Here is a 19,846-nt window from a genome sequence, read left to right on the forward strand (position 1 = left end):
ATTATTCCTTTCCCAAACACAAGAATGAGCCATTCTATTAAAAATGCTTTTATGTCACCGTAGCGCTCTCCACTCCCCAGGAGCGCACATCAATTGCGGATAAGGTGGTTCAACTTTTGAATGTAGACAAAAATGAGACAAAACTAATGGTAGTGAAGGACAGGTTGCCCGGGGAGGGAAATAAATGATCATAGGTTTAGGAGGAAAAGGGAAAAGCCTACAGACAATTTACCTGTGCTTGGGTCACTGCTCATTAATGCTCTGAAGAGAATCACTTCACATGTTATAAATTATGCGGCTCTTGGCTTACTCCCTTATTTTCCATCCCAGACAGCATCCAGTACCCTTTCACACACACAATCTAATAGGAACACTTACTCTGAATAAAATGGACAGAGGGCAAGAAAAACTGGGGGCCTTCATCTGAGCAAGAAAAACCATCAGGAGACCCAGCAATGGCATTGGGTTTCACCACTCACGTCTCTAAGTCACTCTCTGCATTTCCACCTTCTCCAGAAAAGGGAAAACCTCTCTGAAAACAAACTCCAGGCTGTGCGGTGTTTTTTTCCTGTTGATATTTTTATCTACCCCCTGCTGATACGGGATTTCCAACAGACTTTTTAAAAGCTTTCACATTCAGGCTGTGCTCCATTTTAAGAAGTTTCTGGAGAGTGAACTGAGCTCAAAGCAGACTTGCAAAACTTTTAATTTTGGTTATTAGGCAAAGCTCAGTGTTCAGCAGCAAGTAGCCAGTTTCTGTCCCATTTTTCTTCTCCTTTCTAATCATGGCTTGAAAAAAATGCAGCTATAACACACACTTTACTAATTTAAATATTTGAGGTTCTTTTACTGTATTGAAATAAAAACAAGCATCAGACAGTTGTATACCAGTGATATCTCCTATCAGGACTGGCAAGGGTGAGATCACTCTTTTCCCACACACTTTCTAATCTTCTGCTACTATCACTGATAAAATAAATTAACAGTAATTCTTAAACAGTGCTTTAGTCTAAGGGTTAAAGGTTGAAAGAATCCACAACTTGAGAGAGAACAACAAAACCCAACTTCAACAGGAATGGCTAAAACATCCAATTTCAGCCCAAATATTTTGTCATTTTTCCCTCCCCTGCCTGCTAAACATCCAAAACTATGAACTGTGTGGTTACAGTCCCACAGGCAGCAGCAGACTGACACTTCATCTCACTTTTACAATAAAAGATCTCAGAGGCAAAAGCATATAGAAACAAAGACACACTTGACTACCAAACGCAAGAGTACCAGTATAAATTAGCTCCCTAGAGGCCAGCGAAGGCTTCCTTTCCTCCTCAAAGGCATCAGCTCTGTGATGCCTCACGGTGAGCACTCTAGACAGAATTAAAAGGACACTAAATCTGTCCACAGGGAAAGGCAGCAGCTGGATCAGCAGGATGAAGCAGAGGATCCAAGAGGCCCCACATAGAAGGCGGGAGGGGAAAGGGAAGAAGCGCATCCTCCTTTCCTTAGGGGCAGTTTCAGTGCAGCAGTGCATTCACCTTCCACCCCTCCCACCTTAAATCTCTCTTCTGAAAATGCTTTCCATAGCAGCTGCCTCATAAGACCTATACTGTCCAGAGCAGCAGCCACCACTGGACACTCGTACAGAGGGGTTGAGGCACTGTGCACCTCTGAACTCATTCCAGATCCAGACCAACTCAACGCCAGCTTTCAGCATCTTCCCCTTCTCTTCTCAAGAGCGTAAATACTAATATACAAAACAATGATCTGACTCTTCATAGATTACTAACAAAGATGTGTAAATTTTTCTACAGCACTGACTAATGCAGATCCAGGCGCACAGAGACAGAGGAGAAACCTGTTCTGCCCAGGAATCTTCCAGTGAGGTAAGCTGCACCCCTTGCTCACCACTCTGGACCAAGATTTCCTCTTCTAAAATTTTAAGCATCATTTTCACAGCGAGATGCTTGTGATTTCCACATTAGCCTTTCTGCTGCCCGCAGGAGGTACAAATCTTGGCTTTCTTTTAGCGAGTGCGTCACTTTGGAGCTGGTAGCTGAAAAAAAGTCTGTAAGAAATAAGTATCCTCCAGTCATCAGCATCTCCCACTAAACACCCAGACAACAGCAGGTCTGAGACTCACTGAGTACAGGAAGCACATGACAAAAACATTTCCAGAAGTGAAAAATTTAATAACCTTGTTATTATTTTTGGAAAAATAACAACACTGATTCCCACTCTTCCTTTGATTTGCAACAGGAGGAGGAAGGAGTGTGAAGGAGGGAGTAACAAGTTGTTTAAACAACAACAGCTGTTACATCAATACCGGCATAATGGAGTCACAAGCATCCTGTTCTTGTCAGAGCAGTCGCTGTTTAAGTAAGAGCTCTGCCTTTTGAAGAGGACTTTATAACCTCAGATACGAACGTTCAGCTATATTTTCTTCCTAATCAAAAGTCAATTATCCTGCTGAGTGATGACAGAACAATTCCACAAAGTAAACCCTTTTCATAGCAGGGCCTTCTGTGATCATGTTGCACTGGAAACTTCCTTGCTCACACAAAAGCAAGGAGGATTTCACTTGTGCTTCCCACAATTGTTCCCAGGGGCGCCTCTCCAAACTACCAAGTGAACCTTCAGTGTAGAAAAACTTCTGACAACGTGAGGCAGTGCGCTTTTATTCAAACTGAAATTTCACTATTCAATCTTATCAAGTCTGAGTCTATCTAGAAAGTGTTTACGTCCAGATGTCTATGGATTTTACTCACAGAAGCAAATCGGTGCTACTGGCACACATTATTCCCAACTTCCTAATAATTACTATAGTAATGCAAGCCTCCTGGAGAGTCCCTTTAATACTTTTTAGACCACTTTGAAATAGATTTATTATAGTAAATATTTACTGCAACATTTTCATATCACAAGCAAGTTTAAATCTGTTCTCAGGCTTTATACCTTGGAGTATTCTTGCCTCCACCACCATTCCCTTCCTAGGTGTCAAAGTCCAGATACGCTTAAATTACTTCCAACAGAGCGGGCTCCCGGTGCCCGCTTTCGGATAACTGAATGATATTGCACTCACGAGAAATCGAGGGAAGCCAAAAGTTCTTAAATCAAAGTGAAATCTGGCCAGTCCCCAGGGCTACTAACCCCATTTTTACGACTGAATCTTTTAATGAGCACAAACGCTCAAGGCCTCTGCTTTACAAATTATCTGGAAGCTGATGTGTCCCGCGACACAGATCCCTCTTATCCCCGGCTGGCACAGACACACACTCCTCAGGAGCAGAAGCACGTCCTGAACCACCCTATGTCACTGCTAAAGTACCTGGGGCGCTCGACAGAAGAAAACGGAGCAGAGCAAAGCAAAAGGAACCACAAGGCCAGATTCAATGAAGCTTGTTTGACTACAAGGAGGCATCCACTGCAGGCTCAACTCCTTGGCCTCCATCCAGCTTCCACACTGATCTATCATCCACATACATCCAGATTTGCCGAAAGGATGTTGCAATTTGAATTCAAACTCCTTTGCCTGGCCAGGACACAGGTTAGAGCCAAAGTATCCTTTGTTTTGTAGGGAAGGTCCCATGTCATCCCGCAGATCTCCAGGCTGGCATAATCCAACTCATTCTGTAAACAGCTCTCAGAAATCACCCCAGTAGGCTACCCAGCCTCCGGGGGACACAGTTTCTGATCAGCCACTGTTATCTCTACAGCAGAGAGCACATGCTCAGCGAGAGGGTCCCACAAACCATGCTTGTAGATAAGTACGAAGAAAAGGCTGGCAGAGAGTGATCCCTCACAGCAAATGTGAAAAGCCTGATGATCCTCTGTCTCAACATAAAAACTGCTGCTACAGGGTCATGACTTTCTGCCTGTTCATCTGTGCTGCTTCAAAAGTGTCAGTAAATGTTTATCCCCGCTTCAAAAGGAAGTCCAGCATGATACTTCTGAACAGAAATGGTCAGATTCTACCCTCTGTTTTTTGGATGGGGGACAAGACAGGAGCAGAACGAAACCGGTCTGGAGCCTTGTCCCTGTAGCAGAGACAGCGTGAAAAATATAGCTAGGGAATCTGCTCAGCTATCCTCCCAGGAGCAGCTCAGGAGCAAACCCAAGAAACAGCCTGGAGAAGAGCAGCAGGGGAGCTGGAGCCACAGCCCAGCAGGGGATAACTGAGCTTTGCTATTTAACACTGAAAAAAATAGCAACACCAAGAGAATAAGAGGGATAGAGAGTTGCAGACCTGCATTAACGCATTACAGAGGATCTTGCATGCAACCTGATGGTTTTAGCCTCACTTGAGCTCTCTTCCTCTAACCTGCCATGTGATTCAAGAAGAACTGTAAGCAGAAAAGAAATAAATACACAAACAGTGACTTATTCCACCTAAATATGAACCAGTTCCTGGAGGGGAAGGGAGGAGAACAGAACGCGAACTGATATTACAGGCTTAGCAAGCAGGAGCACTTCAGTACATACTGCCGGCTTTGTAATTCTGCCACAAAGGCAGCCTGTTACAGCTCTACCATTACAGCATTGTCCCATGCAGCCTCAAGTCTCCATTTCAATGGCTGTATTAAATGAAAATGTCCCCTGGGTGATGGCACTAGTTGGCGTCTTGGAGCTCCCCATTTACAGCATACCGCTTCCTCAGCGTCACTGGATCCCAGCAGGGATCCCGGCAAGGTCTCCAAACCTTCCGTTGCTCCAAGCTAACGCATGAGGTTTCCCCTACATGGAGTCTCTCCATTACGAGAGATTTTCCAAGGCAGAGCAGAAGTCCAACACATAACCCAGCATTTCATAAGCCCTCTCCGCACTGGCTATGTTATTCAGTCAATGCGCTTAAAAAAAAAAAAATAAAAAAATATATATATATATAAATAGATGCAGTGTTCTAGTGCTGTCCAGGAAGAACTGATCCCTCTTTCAGAGAGATCGATGTCTGGCACATTTACAACCTCTAAGGAATGCCTGGCCAAAAATAATGCTGAAACCAACAAGAGAAACAGCTAATTTGGCTGTTCTTATCCCAACCAGATTAAAAATTACACTCAGTTTACTAGTTTACTAAACTACATCCAAAATTGTTATAGTAGGCTGTCTGTGGGCTGGTAAACTAGTTGCATGTAACTTCACATAAGCACACATAAAAAGAAGAATAAGAAAGAACCATAAATGTATGTATTATATACATGAAGAAGGCAAGGAAAGAATGAAAAAGCCTCCTGCCAACAGTCCTGCCATTTGAACAAGCAGGGTCTGGGGCACCCTGAGGAGTGACAGACCCCAGCTTGAGCTACGGTTTCTGGATGTATTTCTCTCCCTCTCTCCTCCTCTTCATGCCAGATGTGTCCAGGAAGCCTTGGTAGCTTGGATACAGGACTGTGTGAAGCAGCTCCGTGGGTCCAGGGTGACAGGTCGTGGTGGGCCAGGTGAGTCTTTAGGGAGCTGGTGTTTTATTACCAGTGTCAAGACAAATCTGTGCAATTAAATGATTGTACATTTGTTGCCATACTTTCCCCGGACACAGCAGCAATACCAGCTGCTTCAGGAGAAAAGTGCTCTGAGGACTTGGTCTGCACACACCTGGAGGTGTAACGTACAGTACGGTGATACCATGGACCGGTGCAGAAGAGCTGTGGGGATTTTGGCACGGTACTGGTACAGCAGGAACGGTCACCATACCCATACCTTAAATGATGATCAACACAGGTCCCTTGAAACAAGGGGTTGGCTGAGGCAGATAAAAGCCAGGTCCTTTGGCTTCCCTGCACGGCACAAAAGCCACCAGCAGAACACAGACAGACCTGAACCACTGTGTGGGTTCTCTGATTTTCAAAGCAGGGAGGAAACACTGGGGAAGGCGGCAGAGATCAAAAAGGAAGAAAAGCCCAGTGGCAGGAATAGCTGTGGAACTGGGAGGCCTGGGGGAAGATGACCCAGGCAAGAAGCCTCGACACAGGGAAAAACTGCTCTGGATGATGCATGGAGCTCCGACTCAGTGCTGAGGACGAGGATAACAGCCAAGTGCTCCTTAGCTGAACAAAGGCCCAGGTTTCCCAGGCTGCTCAGGACTTTAACCACCCTTGTAGGAGCCCTAATTCACCTCAGGGCAGCACAGAAGCCACAAATATGAGTCAGGGCAGATATAGAAAACCACAGACTTGTCACAGCCCCAGGCGTGTCAGCCTGCAGACCATCACTGCAGACCTGTAACTACAACCCTGGATGTTAAGATTTTAATCACATTGTATTCGGGTTCTACTTTTTGGAAGCCACAGCACTGATAAAATAAATACCACTTAATGCAAAGCACAGGGGACAGAGGGGCATGCCTTTCCCTTGCAGAACCAGTACCTGTTTGATGACACTGATTTATTATTTATCTAAATAAGACTAATTCTCTCTTTTGCTATTGTTTTTCCTCTTAACCAATGGAGAGGGGGAGAAGGTTTACTATCCAGTGTTTCTTGTCCCCATTTAGAAGATGCAGTACACACCAGCAGCCATTTAGTTCCACGAAATTGCCGCAGGATACAAAGATACATCTCATATCCTGGCTGACAGCTTTAGCACAAAGCCACACGTCTGCCAGGGCTCCTTGTTAAATACTATATTGTTCTAGTGACTCAGTGCACTGGAATGTATCAGGTTTATTCATAGCTTTTTTGATAGAGTCTTTAGATTAGACACATAAACTTCTGCTTTTTAGGGGAAAAAAAAAAAAAAAAAAAAAAAAGAAGTCTATGGCATTATTATGTGGAGCATACAGAACTCCTAGTTTCTTTTCTGGGGTTGTAAATACAGAGAACTGAAGCAAAAGGACAGGCCCTCAGAAACCTAATGGTTCTTTCGAGCTTCTAGTAAGTAGCACTGTAAGAAAAATTGAGAGGAGAAAAAAAAAAAAAAACATGCACCATGACCAGAAGTTACCATCAGAAAGAATGAGGGTAGAAGAGTAGTGAAGCTGGTCAAAGACACAGAGCATCTTCTGTAAGGACAGTTGAATTAATTGGGACATTTTAGTCTGGAAAAGAGACCCTTACAGGGGACACGATAGGGTACTCAGAACCCAAACCAGTATGGAATTGGCAAACATACAAACAATTCCATAAACAGGAGCTTAATACAGTAAACTTGTTGGCAGCAGGTTCAATTACCAAAAAGAGGTGGGTGGTTCAATACACAAAGTTAAACTTTGAAACGTGTGGTGGTAGGACAAAGGCCAAAAGCACATGTGGCTTCAAACAAGAGCTAAATAAATCGATGTGAGACGAAGGCTATTTCTACCAGCCACTGCTGGAGACAGGACAAACCTCTGGCTTCCCACAGCTCAGGTGTTTGCCGTGTTCTGAGTTTTTAATGAAGCAGGCAAGAGCCTATGGCATCTTCTGAGAAGAACAGCAGCACAAAGCAGAAGTTCATCTCCCCTGATGCCCCAGTGCTCCTTGGGAGGACCACAGGCAGGAGGTGAAGGCAGCACAAATCCTCCTTGCAAAACCAGCTCTCTCTCAGCCTTTTTCATCGCAGTTGTGAGCAAAGACCGTGTGTACATAGCTAAGCCCAGTGCCTGCACAGGAAGCATCAGACCTACGCTCACATTCATACAGATGATGCCACATCCTCATAGGAAGGACCCTGCAATACAACCTCCCACGACACTTAGCTTTGTGACCAAGCCAGGAAGCCTCAGGTGATGCCTGAAATTCAGTCTCCTGAAAATATTTTTATACTCCAACCACAATTCAGTTATTTAGATATTTCGTGCCACAGAGACAGTCTTGAGTAAGTATGACTTGTTAAGGACTCCCTTGAAACGGGTTATTTTCCCATTTGTTTCATGGCAAACATAGGTAGGCCATGTTTCCAGCATCTCTTCTGATCCAGCTCTCTGCCAAGAATAGCCCTTCGCTCAGCTATCTCCTACTGACCTAAATTCATACATACAGTTTTCCTGCTTTAATCACAGTCTTCTGCCCTACAAAAGAACTCCAAACCCAAAATCCTTGTCTCCTGTACTCACTCCTCCAGCCATCAGGCCCACAAATGTGTAACAGCTTCTGAAGGTCAATGCTGAGCCTGCTACACACGACACCAGCCATAATAAATGTTCTGCAGGCCAAATTATGCCCCCGGGGAAGCCTAGGCAGCCCTGTGGCCTTCTGCAGATTGCACAGCTGTCAGGCTGCAAACTTACTATGTTCTACTTAAGATATGCAAGGAGAAAGAGAATTCAATGGTATCGACTTATTTTAGCTTCTGAAGTCAGCAGATCTGACTCTAAACACACATTGGGATTATATCTGTCGATTAAGACCATGGCATGATGGCACCATTGGTCAATAACGGCATCATCTGTTCTTCACCTGACCTCTCTGCTACTTCCAGTTTTATTATTCGCCGTCGCATTTGCTACAGTAGCTATGTACCAGCTGAGAAGAGAGTCCCCACTGTGTTTGGCACTTAAGAAAAGTAGGGTAAAAAGGCTGCTCTGAACCCAGAAGCATAACAAGCTAAATCAATGCAGCAGTAAGTAGAAATAGAACATCTGAACCAAGGGCATCCTGCATGCCATGCTATACTGGTCAGTTATAGAATTTAAGCAGCCACAAACAAATAGGCCTCTTTTTCCCCTTCTTGCACAGAAGCACAGGAATTCTCTGCCCCATTCCCAATATGTATTTAAACCAACCTGCTGGCACACTCCAGTCTCCACGAGCATTATTTTTGTCCTTGTCTTTCATTAACGAACACTCTCAGTTTTAAAATTCATCATCCTGTGTTATCCTTAGGGGAGCTGCCTGCTAGGGCTGTTAGAATAAACTTAACTGTGCAGTGCTCTCAGTCAGTCCGTGCAGCTCCCACACTCACCTGCTGTGTCTGCGCCTGCTTTTTACACCCAGAAGTAGCGTCCTCCCAGCTTGCAGCCGCCTACGGTAGGCAGTTAACTATTTCAGTCTGGCGACGCCACTGCACCAGATGGGCCAAGATGTTCTAATTACTCAGTACTTATGAGCTGAAGTCCCTCACAGTAGCAGGTTTAAAAATATTTGTAGACACCTCAAAGCATGGGCTCGTTATTACAGCCCATTAACATGCATGCAAGATATTTTAATGTGTAAAAATTCCCCATGAAGTAACAATTTTCTCCTTCACTTACAGAGAAAACCTGTCATCCTTACCATGAATTAGGCGACACTTCCCAGTTCTTTTTTCTTACCCTTTCCAGCCCACAAGTCAAGCCAAGCCTCGTTTGCCTGATTTCACAGCATGCCTTTATGAATAACCCCTACACGTGCCGTGGCAGGTCCCTCATCCACCCTCCTCACTGAGTTCAACACCTCCAACAAGGCTGGAATAGAGGAGGTAAACCTTTGCTCTCCTGACCCTAGAGCCTCCTTGGCTCTGACGCACAGGAAGCTGCACATGACACATCACTCAACTATGTGGCAACACCTTTAGTGTAGTTTCCCCACAGCCTTGAGCAGGTACAAGACATAACTGCACCAGTTCATTGCTCTGGTGAAACATCCACGCTACTGGAAGCAGGATATGAATTAAATTTACCACTTCAGATAAAAGGAGCTGGAGCACACTTCCCAGAGTTAAGCCATGGAAGTTTGTATTTCTAGGACAACATTGTTCAAGCATGCAGACTTAATACTGCTCCCCAGCGAAGACAGTTTAAAGCCAACATTAGGCACTACAACAAAATCTTATTCTTGAAATATTAAGGTACTCACTGTACAAGGTGATTGACTGGAAAACGGAAATCTGTCCCTCTTCTGTACCCAACTCTCTACTCATGTGTCCGGAGCCTATTAGAGAAGAAAAAGTTGTAAAGATAAAGAAAAAACAAAAAAAGTGAAAAATGTAAAAACCAGTCAAATAAGTAGTACAGCTAAGCAATGAAAAACAGGCATGGATACACACCCCCAACACTGAAGTCAAGAACTGAAAGAGCTTGCAAAGCTCACAGCAAGGGCTCTCAAGCAAATGCTGTGATGTTTGAGAACAACTATGTCACAGGCTGCCTCTGAAGGTTCTCAAGAAGTTCACACCTGATCCAACTCAAGAATAAAGCAAGATATTTATGTAAAAGGGTAGCAGGAATAGCTACACAAAAACAGTTATTACGGAGACAGTGAACCACAGCTCTGTCACACATGCTGATCATCAATGCACCATGACAGGTGTGGTCAAGAACATTACTAATTTCTCCTCACTGGCCACAACAGCTACTTTTAATAAGACACAGCCCTGTAGGGTTAGATGGGCTGTGAGCTAGTGTGCAAAGAAGTTCCTTTAATAGATTTGTTGTTTCAACATACTTTATTCCCTTAATAAGGAGCCACTGAACTTCTGCTTAAACCCATTTTGATTAAGCAAAAGATTACCCATAGAATTACAGTGGGATGCAGACAAAAGGGAAATCCGTTGCTAGACACACGTTAGTATACATCACACACAGACCAATTATGCTTCTGGGAGACATTAAATCCCTGTTCAATTAATAGACACCCAACTTAAGATGAGCATTAAATAATTCCTTACGATGTAGAAAGACAACTGGCTACTTCAGTGAATTGGTATAGAAATAACTCCACATCTTGCTACCAACAAAATCCCAATCAAAACTTGCCCTTAAAACAACAAGAGGTCAGTAAGGAGGGATGGGGGGCAGGAATGTTACTACTGCACTGCTATTGTATGCTTATATTAAAGACTCCTCATGAGAAAATTAAATGAAATGGATGCCTTTCATGTTTATCAATAACAAAGCTAATGGTTTTTATGTAAATGCCATTACTTTCAGCCAGATCTGCGAGATTCGAGCCATATAGCCCCATCTCCCCTCGCAAGCGACTCCCCTTCAGGCAGCCAATCTAAATGCAAATTATAATCAAACGGCAAGACCAAGAGTTTTCTGGATGATACTGAAAAAGTAAAACTAGGGACAAAGCATACATATTTGAGAACAACTCTCCTCTTCTCAAAAGACCTGCTGCTCTCACATTGCTTTTTTCATCCTGAACATGTATAAAAATTAAAGTGTAACTTGGTTCTCATTTACAGTTATATTATTTACCTACATAGAAAGAGAGTCCTACCTTCTTCCGTTCTATTGCCCACGGTGTTAAAACAAGGAGGTGAGTGTTCCTCTACCAAGCTAGAGAGAAAAGATATCTCTCGGCAATGTTTCACCCACAACGGGAGCATCCCATCAGCAAGGATATTAAATCAGAGCAATAGCAAAGCCCCACTTGGACTTGGCAGAACAAACAGCACTTCTACATTTTCAGGGGGAAATTTCTCCTTGGAAGAGAGTTGTCTGTGTAAGTTAGAGGAAGAAGGTGTTATCACTGGATGGTTATTAGGAAGCAGAGATATAAATCTGTTGTCAGCACAAGGAGCACCATTCTTGTGGCATAAAAGCTTTTCTGAAGAACACTTAAATCCCGACCCCTACCTGGAGCGTATATCAAGCCACGTGCTTTGTCAGCACTGATTAAAACAAGGTCCTAATGGCAAAGCGGAAAGTAACTTTAAGATTAGAAACTGTGCTCTTCAGTACGTAGAATGCACAGAGGAGAAACTAATGATTAAAACAAAGGCCAGAAACCTGACCATGGCACCAGTCTGCAAGCGAGTCTCAGAGGGGACTTGCTTTAACTACCACAAGCAGCTAAACACCAAAACTCCCATTCCCAAGGGGGGCACCATGTCCTTGGAGGGATGCAGCTAATTAACAATACAGCTATGTACACCCTCGTTACACGGGTGAAGAGCTTAGCACTTTGTATGTTTTGAAAGAACATACTACAGGAATATTCATGGAGCAGAACCTCACTAATTAACATTAATAACCAAGAGACCACTTTGCAAACGGCTGGATTTTGCGACTCAGCCAGCAAGGGAATGTGCAAAGCTGGGAAGCCAGAGACACAACGCGGCCCAGCAGGCGCCTGACTTGCTTCTCTAGATATCTATAATTAAATAATTTATCATTATGCCTCAATGTCTATCACTGAATATGCAGACTGTAAATAAAGCACCTCTTATTATGGAAAGCCCTGCTAAATCTGATTACTAGTTTGCCCATCGAAAGAGGTCATTAAATTAAAAAAAACCAACCCTGACTACCTTCTCTCAGAAATGTTTTTCACAAGCTGGCATTTCAGAGAACTCACCAACTTCTTTTTTCAGCTGTACTGACATACTTTGTGGCTGAAAAGTTACAGACCTGTTGTTTTATACACCAAAACCCTGGCTTGCAATCCTCAATCACAACCTGAAATTGCTAAGGCTCCCTTCTCCTCCTGGTGAAGCAAGTCTTGCTGTGTAGCCACACGGTGGGTCTTCTCCAGCAAAAGGAGACTGAGGCCCTGACTTAGAGCTTGTCACCACACCGAGCGCACACGGGAACAACCCGTGAGCAGTGAAGAAAAAAAAAAAAAAAAAGGACCCAATTCGGACATTTCAGCAGCGCAGTTCGCAGCACAAGCCCACAAACAGATGTCCTGGCAGAAGCGGCGAGCGGCAGCGCCGGGACACAAACGAGCGTCGAGGCATGGCAACTCAGGGAAGACGACTCTGCCGCTCCAGAAAATACGATGTGCAACCGCACAGCGGTGCGTCGGTGACGGTGCCACTCAGCCACCCGGGATTTCACACCCAGCCACCATGTGCAAGCATAATCTGATTTTTGCAGTCTTATTCTGACTTCAGCTGTCAAACCACAACCACGGTACGTTTGCTGCGGCGGCGTGCGCAGCAATGCGCTTGTAAACCAGAGCTGTTCCTGTAGCAAAACTATTTCCTCCCAGAGCCAAAGGTTCAAAAACAGAAATGGTGTATCCGTACACCAGTGCTCAGCCACGCCACACACCCCCCAACCACCACTCTCACGCTGCTGCACATAACCTTGAACACCCTCTTAACCAAGAAGTTAGGTGCCGGAGTTATAAAGAAGATTTTCCTTTGGGTGGCAGAAACTTCCAACAATCACTTGAATTTTGCAATGGGAGGGAACAAAATGGGAAATATTTCCCCCTGCAAGCTGCCTCCTAAAGGCTCCTGTTCTTAGCCGTACAATTCAAGGCCATGCTAAGCTTACTCAGCACTATATTTTTTTCTTTTTCCCCAAAACACTTTCTATCATCATGCGCACTGACACACAGCCTGTGGCTTCCCCCACTAAAGCTCAGGGTTTTCCCTTTGCACGAGTTCAGGTTTATGCATGCCGAAATGGTCTGTTCAGCAGTCTTTTCTTACTGCCTTTTGTGAGAGGCTTCATGCTATGATGAATGTGTAGAAATGCAAAGCAGAAGTCCATACAAAAGGAAGCCAGTGTGTGAGGTGGTTTTGTCTTAAAAAGAAGAGAGGCAGGAATGACTTATCGCCTCATTAAAGAGCTCCAGTCTGCATTTTTATTAGATATATTTAGACACCAACAGTTAAAAAGAAAAAAAAAAAAGGCGGTTATATTCTTAACATATGGCCCTGGATCAGTCACATGGATATGAACGAAAATAGGCACAGCATATTCTCCAAACACAGGCATGGAAATCATTTTAATGGTGCACATGACCTAGAAAATTGCAAGTAATACCAATCCACATGAAGGTGTGACAGAATTTAGCTACTGCAGGGCTGTGGCTTGTCCCCATTCCTCTGCATCACATATGCCTATGAATATCACAGATACTACAGAAGACAGCAACAGGGAGGAAGAGTAACTTCTGCTTGCCCTTAATGAATGTACACACACACTCACAAATTCCTTCTATCCTTTCTAAGGAAAAGAAACGGCTCTCAGCGCTGCCTTTGGGCAAAAGGTCCAACTAACGCTGAACTTTGCCGAGTATCTTACCTAAGGCATCTCAGCACTTGCTTGAACAGCGCTTGGGAGCACACCAGCACTAGGCTTCTCACCCTTCTCTTGCACTAGGATCTATCTCACCACACCTCACAGTTCAGGTATTTCTGTCTTCTGACTTCATTACAAAGAGTTTGAGGAGCCTGCAAGCTGTCCAATGCAGTGAAAAGGCAAATCACGCTGTATTAATTTTCCAGTGGAGAAACTGAGGCACTGAAGAGACATATTCTGCCTAAATTCAATTCCTATTTCAGTGGTAAAACTGAGCTGCTATCCCAGCCATCAGCCTCTTCATTACCAAGTGTCTTTTACCACACTGCTGTAGCCCAGTCTCATCCCAGGCAGCTCCTTCCTCACGCTGTGGCCTCTATCCTGCGAGAAACACGGAGCTGCAAGAGTAAACTTAGTTCAAAACCAAGAGTCAATATATATTATTCCAGCCAGCACAAAGAACAAATTACTAATGTAAATATCTCCCTAGCCTAATGGCAACAATAAATTATGGCCAGTCATAGAAGTGGACACTTGCACTAAACAAAACAAGGCGGCACACCCAGAGCAAGCATGCCTTGCAACCACTAAACACACATTTCTGGGCTGTACGTGGGCTGCAACTGCTGTCCAGAATATTTTAACAGCAGAAAATGCACTGCTTGCTGTAGAAGGAAAAAAAAAACAACCGGAAAAAAAAAAAAAATAAAAACAACAACAAAACCAAAACAAACAACAAACTACCACAACACAAAAAAAAAAGTGAATACATTCCTTCTCATAGTCTAAGCCAGAACATAAGAAACAAGCAATATAATTATTTCCACACAAGTGAGAAAATAAACTCAACACACATACGGAAGGAAACAAGCCTCCAAAACTGGATTTGCAAAATAGTTCAGAGGCTTCTGTGCAGGGCTACAACCTGACAGCGGAAGTTGGGAAGAGCAAAAACTGCAGATAAGCCAACTTCAGGGCTGGTGCACGTTGCAGAGCCCATAGCACCCCTTCCTCTGCCTCCTTCCCCACCCTGGTGCTGACTGGTTCAAAAAAACCCCAATCCCCCTGCCCAGCATCCCAGCAGCAGTGAGGCTAGCTGCCATACAGCTGGCTCCATTTCTGCCCCCCCACTAGTGACCCCCATCACAGCCTGCAATGGTGTCTGCGCTGAGGCAGCACCCCAAAGCCAGTGCAGAGCCTGGAGTATCAGGTGCCCTAAATATTGCACATCCTTCAGTGCGTGACCGTGTTTCAGTTTGCCTAAAGTTACCCTTTCTGTAGTTGCTTCTGTTACAAGCAGAAAGAAAAACATTTCCCTTTTCATCAAGTGCAAAACACATCAACCCCATAGTGAATGCTAGTCCACCCACCTGCCCAGAGATACTCATCCATGAGAGGTACACCATCCCCTCCATCCCAAGAGGATGCATTCGGAGTGTCCAGCCCAGGTTCCTCAGCTAGGATGCTGGACCCAAAAATCCTTGAAGACTGCAGGAAAACAACCTTCATCAGTAGGAGAACGAGAACGGAGCTCTCACACCACTGTGCTTCCTTTAGATAGCTGAAGCAGGGCTCCGACACACTCACTCTTCATGGACAAGTAAAAGCACTTTAAGGAGGGCTTTTTTCCCCTCCCTTCACTTTGTTTTAAACTGCTCAAGAATTTCCTCTATGAATGCTCCCAATTGTGGCTCACGCTGAGTTATTTCTAAAAGCACAGAACCAGATTTTCAAGACCCTGAATGAGGAAATGCAAAGCTTTTATTAAGCAATAATAGCCCAGACAATGGTCACAATTTCCCAAGGGTCTGAACACTGCAGCTGACAATAAGCTTTATTCCTCCACAAAACCCCCTTCACAGGCTCAGAGGGTTTGCTTTGTATGATCTAGGCTCAAGTAAGAGAGTTTAAACAAAAAGCTCTGTGGTCGTTTTCAGTGTGATTTCCTCCACCAATGCATATCTGATCAGAGGTACAAAAATCACTGGGAAAAGACCCTTTGCACTATCTCATTCCCTTCTTTGCTAGTGCAGTAAGACCCCTCTGAGCTTGCTACCAGGACATCACCCCATCTAGCTGGAGCCTTCCCTTGTGGATGGATCACAGCTGACAAGCTGGCCAACCTTCCCAGGGTCAGGAGAGCAAAACAAAGCCCTTCAACCTTCTTCATTGATATTTGAACCATCACACAATGACTCTCACAAAAATGGCCAGAAACATGCCTCAAACCTCAGAACTCCTACCACGTGGTATAATCAGATCCAGCAACCACATCAGCTCTTCTTTCTTCTGAGAGAGAGGAAGCTGCAACTACGAGGAGCTTGTACAGGCTCCAAAACTACCCAGCACCCAAGGTCTGGCCTTGCGTAAGCCACTTCTCATTCAGTAAGGTGTTGTGGTTGGCCACAGCCGATTACCATTACACCTAAACTAGCTGGTCTGGCTCTCTCTACAGCTAGTAAAAGCAGCAGGCACTTCTGGGGCACATAAAACTTGATTGGTTCAAGATGTCTACTTAGGACAAGAGGAACTCTACTAAAGAAATGGTTGTTTTTCCTCTGCTGACTATAAAGCAGACCACAGAAAGAAGAAGAATTAAAAAAAAAAAAAAACAAAAAAAAAACAACACACAAACAAACACAACTTTGTAGACATCCATACAAGAGTCCCAAACCTATGTCTCCCACTCAAACGCTGCCCTCACCTTAAATAGCAAATAAGTAAACACCATAAACTCATTAGTTCTTCAAACCAATACCAGACTAATTCTATCCATCCATCATCTCTCCTCTTCCTTGTCCCAGTGAAAGCACAGTGTGCCCGCACAGCAAACTGAGGTTACAACTAACCTCACAAACAAGAAGAAAACTTAGATTCAATCTGATCACTTCCCAATGTGGCCTACCACACAGCCAGGAGAGAGACCACAGGACCTCTTTTTTCCAGCTTACCACAACTTCAAGGGGTTGTGAAAACATTTCCTAATCTTCTGCGTATCTGTCAATCTATAACCAAGAGAGCTGATGTGTCCAAAAGGAGAAAATACATCAACACCCTCTGCAAATACCTGCAATGCTCCTGCTGCTGGTACACCCACACCAAAACATGAGATATACACGTGGCTGCATGTCCCTTTTCCCCTTCCACCTCTCAGAGAGGTATACAGACACTGGAAAATGGTTTCAAGTTTGTTTACAACTTCCTAAAGGAGAGAGGAAAAGGTGCTTGGAGGATTTAATTCAAAATGTGCTTCATCCCCTTCCCTTTTTCAACCCTGCCCGTAAAATCAGACATAAGGCAATAGCCTCTATCATCCTCTGTTTTTTTTACTATAAACTTCAAGGACTCTCAACCCAATATAATCCCTGAACTTGGCTTAGAATGTTACTGAAAAATTATTAGTAATCTGCTTGTTTGTAAAAGAGCTGTCCACGTTATATGTGCAAATAACTGCATACTCTATGTATCCAGAAAAGTATGCAGAAATTCAGGATATCTTCAGAAAATGGATGTACTCAGAAATTGAGGAGGCCAAACACACGCAGATATCGCCACTCAGAGAATTCACAGAAGCACTTTTTGTGCAGCAACACCTGTAAATCAAAGCGCATTATTGTCTACCCTCATAATCAAGAGATTTGCTAGATTACCTAGAGATCTGTCTGATCATGACAGACAAAGCTGTTGAACCTCATGCAGCTGCCTGAAACACACACTCAGGCAAAGAGCTCACTCGTGACACCGAACAATAACGGCGGCCCCTTCAGCGCTCACTTCCAATTAGCAAAACTCTCAGTGTGACGAGGAGAGAGCCCATCACAGAAAGAGGAGTGGCCACAGGTGACAAATGTGCATGCCAGCAGCCGGTGCTTGGCAGACGAACCACAGTCCCCGGCTGACAAAGTGAGGATCAGAGGCTGACTGCAGTCAGTGCTTCATCTGCAGTCAATGAGAAGCCAAAGAGACCAGGGTATCATTAGGAGGACAGACACCAGAACTTAAAAAGGCAGCCTTGACAGCGAGCGGAGCTTCAATTAACACGCTGTATTTGCAAAGCCAGACTCCAAAGTGCTCCTCGGCATCCAACCATCTCTCTGTTACTTAAAGACATACCATTATAAGAAGGAATTGGGTATCAGCTGGCTGAACAACTAATCCTAGCCAGATGCTAAAACTACCAGCAAATAGGTCAGTCATATAACCTACACCATTCAGGGCCCTCCAACAGGCAACGGTCACGCACCACCACTCATGCACCTGTGAAAATGGTTTGAGAGGTTCCTTGCCGACCCGAATGCATTTGCCAAACGAGACTTCATTTTGTGGTTCAGGGGAAGGCAAATCACAGCCCACCTCACTGCTGAGAAGCCTTTTCATTGTTGTATTTCCAAATTATGTTATGCAACAATTCACTCCTACACATGTAGGAGCAAAAATGCCCTTCGGCATTAGTAGCAATTCTAGATTACTATAATCTTAATAGAAATAAAATCACGAAGATTTTATTATACAACTCTGCAAATTACTTAAATCAAGCAAAAAGTACAAGGTTAAATTAAGATTCCTTTCCTGCTCTACCCTTCGTGCCGCCCTTTGAGAGTACACACAACAAAATTAAATACAGGGGTTAAGTTTTAGATACAGTGCAACAGCTATTTGTTGACCTAGGGAAGATCCAAGAACATACCTCAAAAAGCATGTACCAAGGATAAATTATTCCAGGTACTTTAAAAGACACCGCTCTCAAAGGATAGTGGTGACAGATACCATCTTTGGAAAGATTCAGGACTAGATCGTGCTGAGCCTTCATTGCCATCAATGACCTTTACAATAATCCGATAAATATTTTCGCATATAATGATTTTGCTGTATTACATTTGCTCTCTGGGCTACTGGAGATCAGGTAGGAACTGATCAATTGTAGGCATAAAGCTCCCATGAAGCTGAAAGCTATGATGGACATCTTGCTGCCTGCATCAAAACTGCAGCAAAAAAACTGGGGGGGGTGAAGAGAAAAAAGGTGTCTTTAAAAAAAAACACAACTCATGAGCTCACCATTTACATAAGCTTCCACCAGATTCACAGTACCAGCAGTGAGATCGCTGCAGTCACTCAAGCAGGACTGGTCCTGAAATTGCATCTTTATTGTTTTGAATCCCAAGATTCATTTATGCCAGCAACAAACCTCTCAAAGATAACCTCAAAAACCACAAGCTTCCTGGGAGTTTGAAGGACAAGCTGCACTGTATGTCTGAAACCTGAGGGAAGCTGCATGTTTTAGCTCCTGCCATGAGCTCATTTGGATGACACCTATGGCTTCAGACGCCTCTTTGCATCTCCATTTCTTTGCCTGCTTGGAGGCATCAGTGTTTTGTCTTTTTGCAGTCGCATCTCAAAAATACAGGGAGCTGTCCGTATCTCCTCAACCCAAGGAAAGGAGATGCCACGGTTTCTTTCTAGATACCCTTATCTCCACAGAGGGTAAAGCATTCACAGAACACATGAAGCCAGCAGATACCAACACTGTGTCTGCTGATCTATGCTGAAACCTCAGCCAGGCAGATTGTCTCATTTTTTTGGACCTCATTTTCAACAGATTAAGAAAAATTATCCCAGGGGTATGGCAATGGACCAGAACGCAAGAGATCATTTCAAGACATCTGTAATAGCACACAATTAACAACAACTCCCCAATTTTGTCTTATGACCTCACTCATTAGGAAGAGTTTTTATTACCCTCAAATAATATCTTTACAAACACTCCCCCCCACGTCTCCACCAAGTCTTTCCTTACTGCCATTATAAGCCTGAGGCTTCCCTTTCTTCCCCTTGAGACGGAGTCAAGGTAAGATCTTAATTTCCTCTACCATCTGCAATGAAACTGCTTATACATACATGCCAAACAAGCTAGAATTACACCATTAATTTCAGCTTAGTCAGCTCATGCTACAGACTAAGTCAATATTTGACAGATAT

The 19,846-nt window shown here is 44.0% G+C and overlaps 1 protein-coding gene across 5 annotated transcripts in view; it reads right to left on the reverse strand.

Annotated features, from left to right (window-relative positions):
• The window catches only part of EXTL3 (exostosin like glycosyltransferase 3), a 156,184-nt gene that overhangs the window by 98,989 nt on the left and 37,349 nt on the right, over positions 1 to 19,846 (reverse strand). For all 5 annotated transcript variants that reach the window (XM_042803612.1, XM_032997582.2, XM_032997581.2 and 2 more), the window contains exon 2: positions 9,744 to 9,818. The gene's annotated coding sequence lies outside the window, so the exon portion shown is untranslated. The remainder of the gene's footprint in view (positions 1 to 9,743; positions 9,819 to 19,846) is intronic.

Source organism: Tyto alba, unplaced genomic scaffold (assembly GCF_018691265.1).
Source record: "Tyto alba isolate M040663 unplaced genomic scaffold, T.alba_DEE_v4.0 Super-Scaffold_40, whole genome shotgun sequence".
NCBI lineage: Eukaryota > Metazoa > Chordata > Aves > Strigiformes > Tytonidae > Tyto > Tyto alba.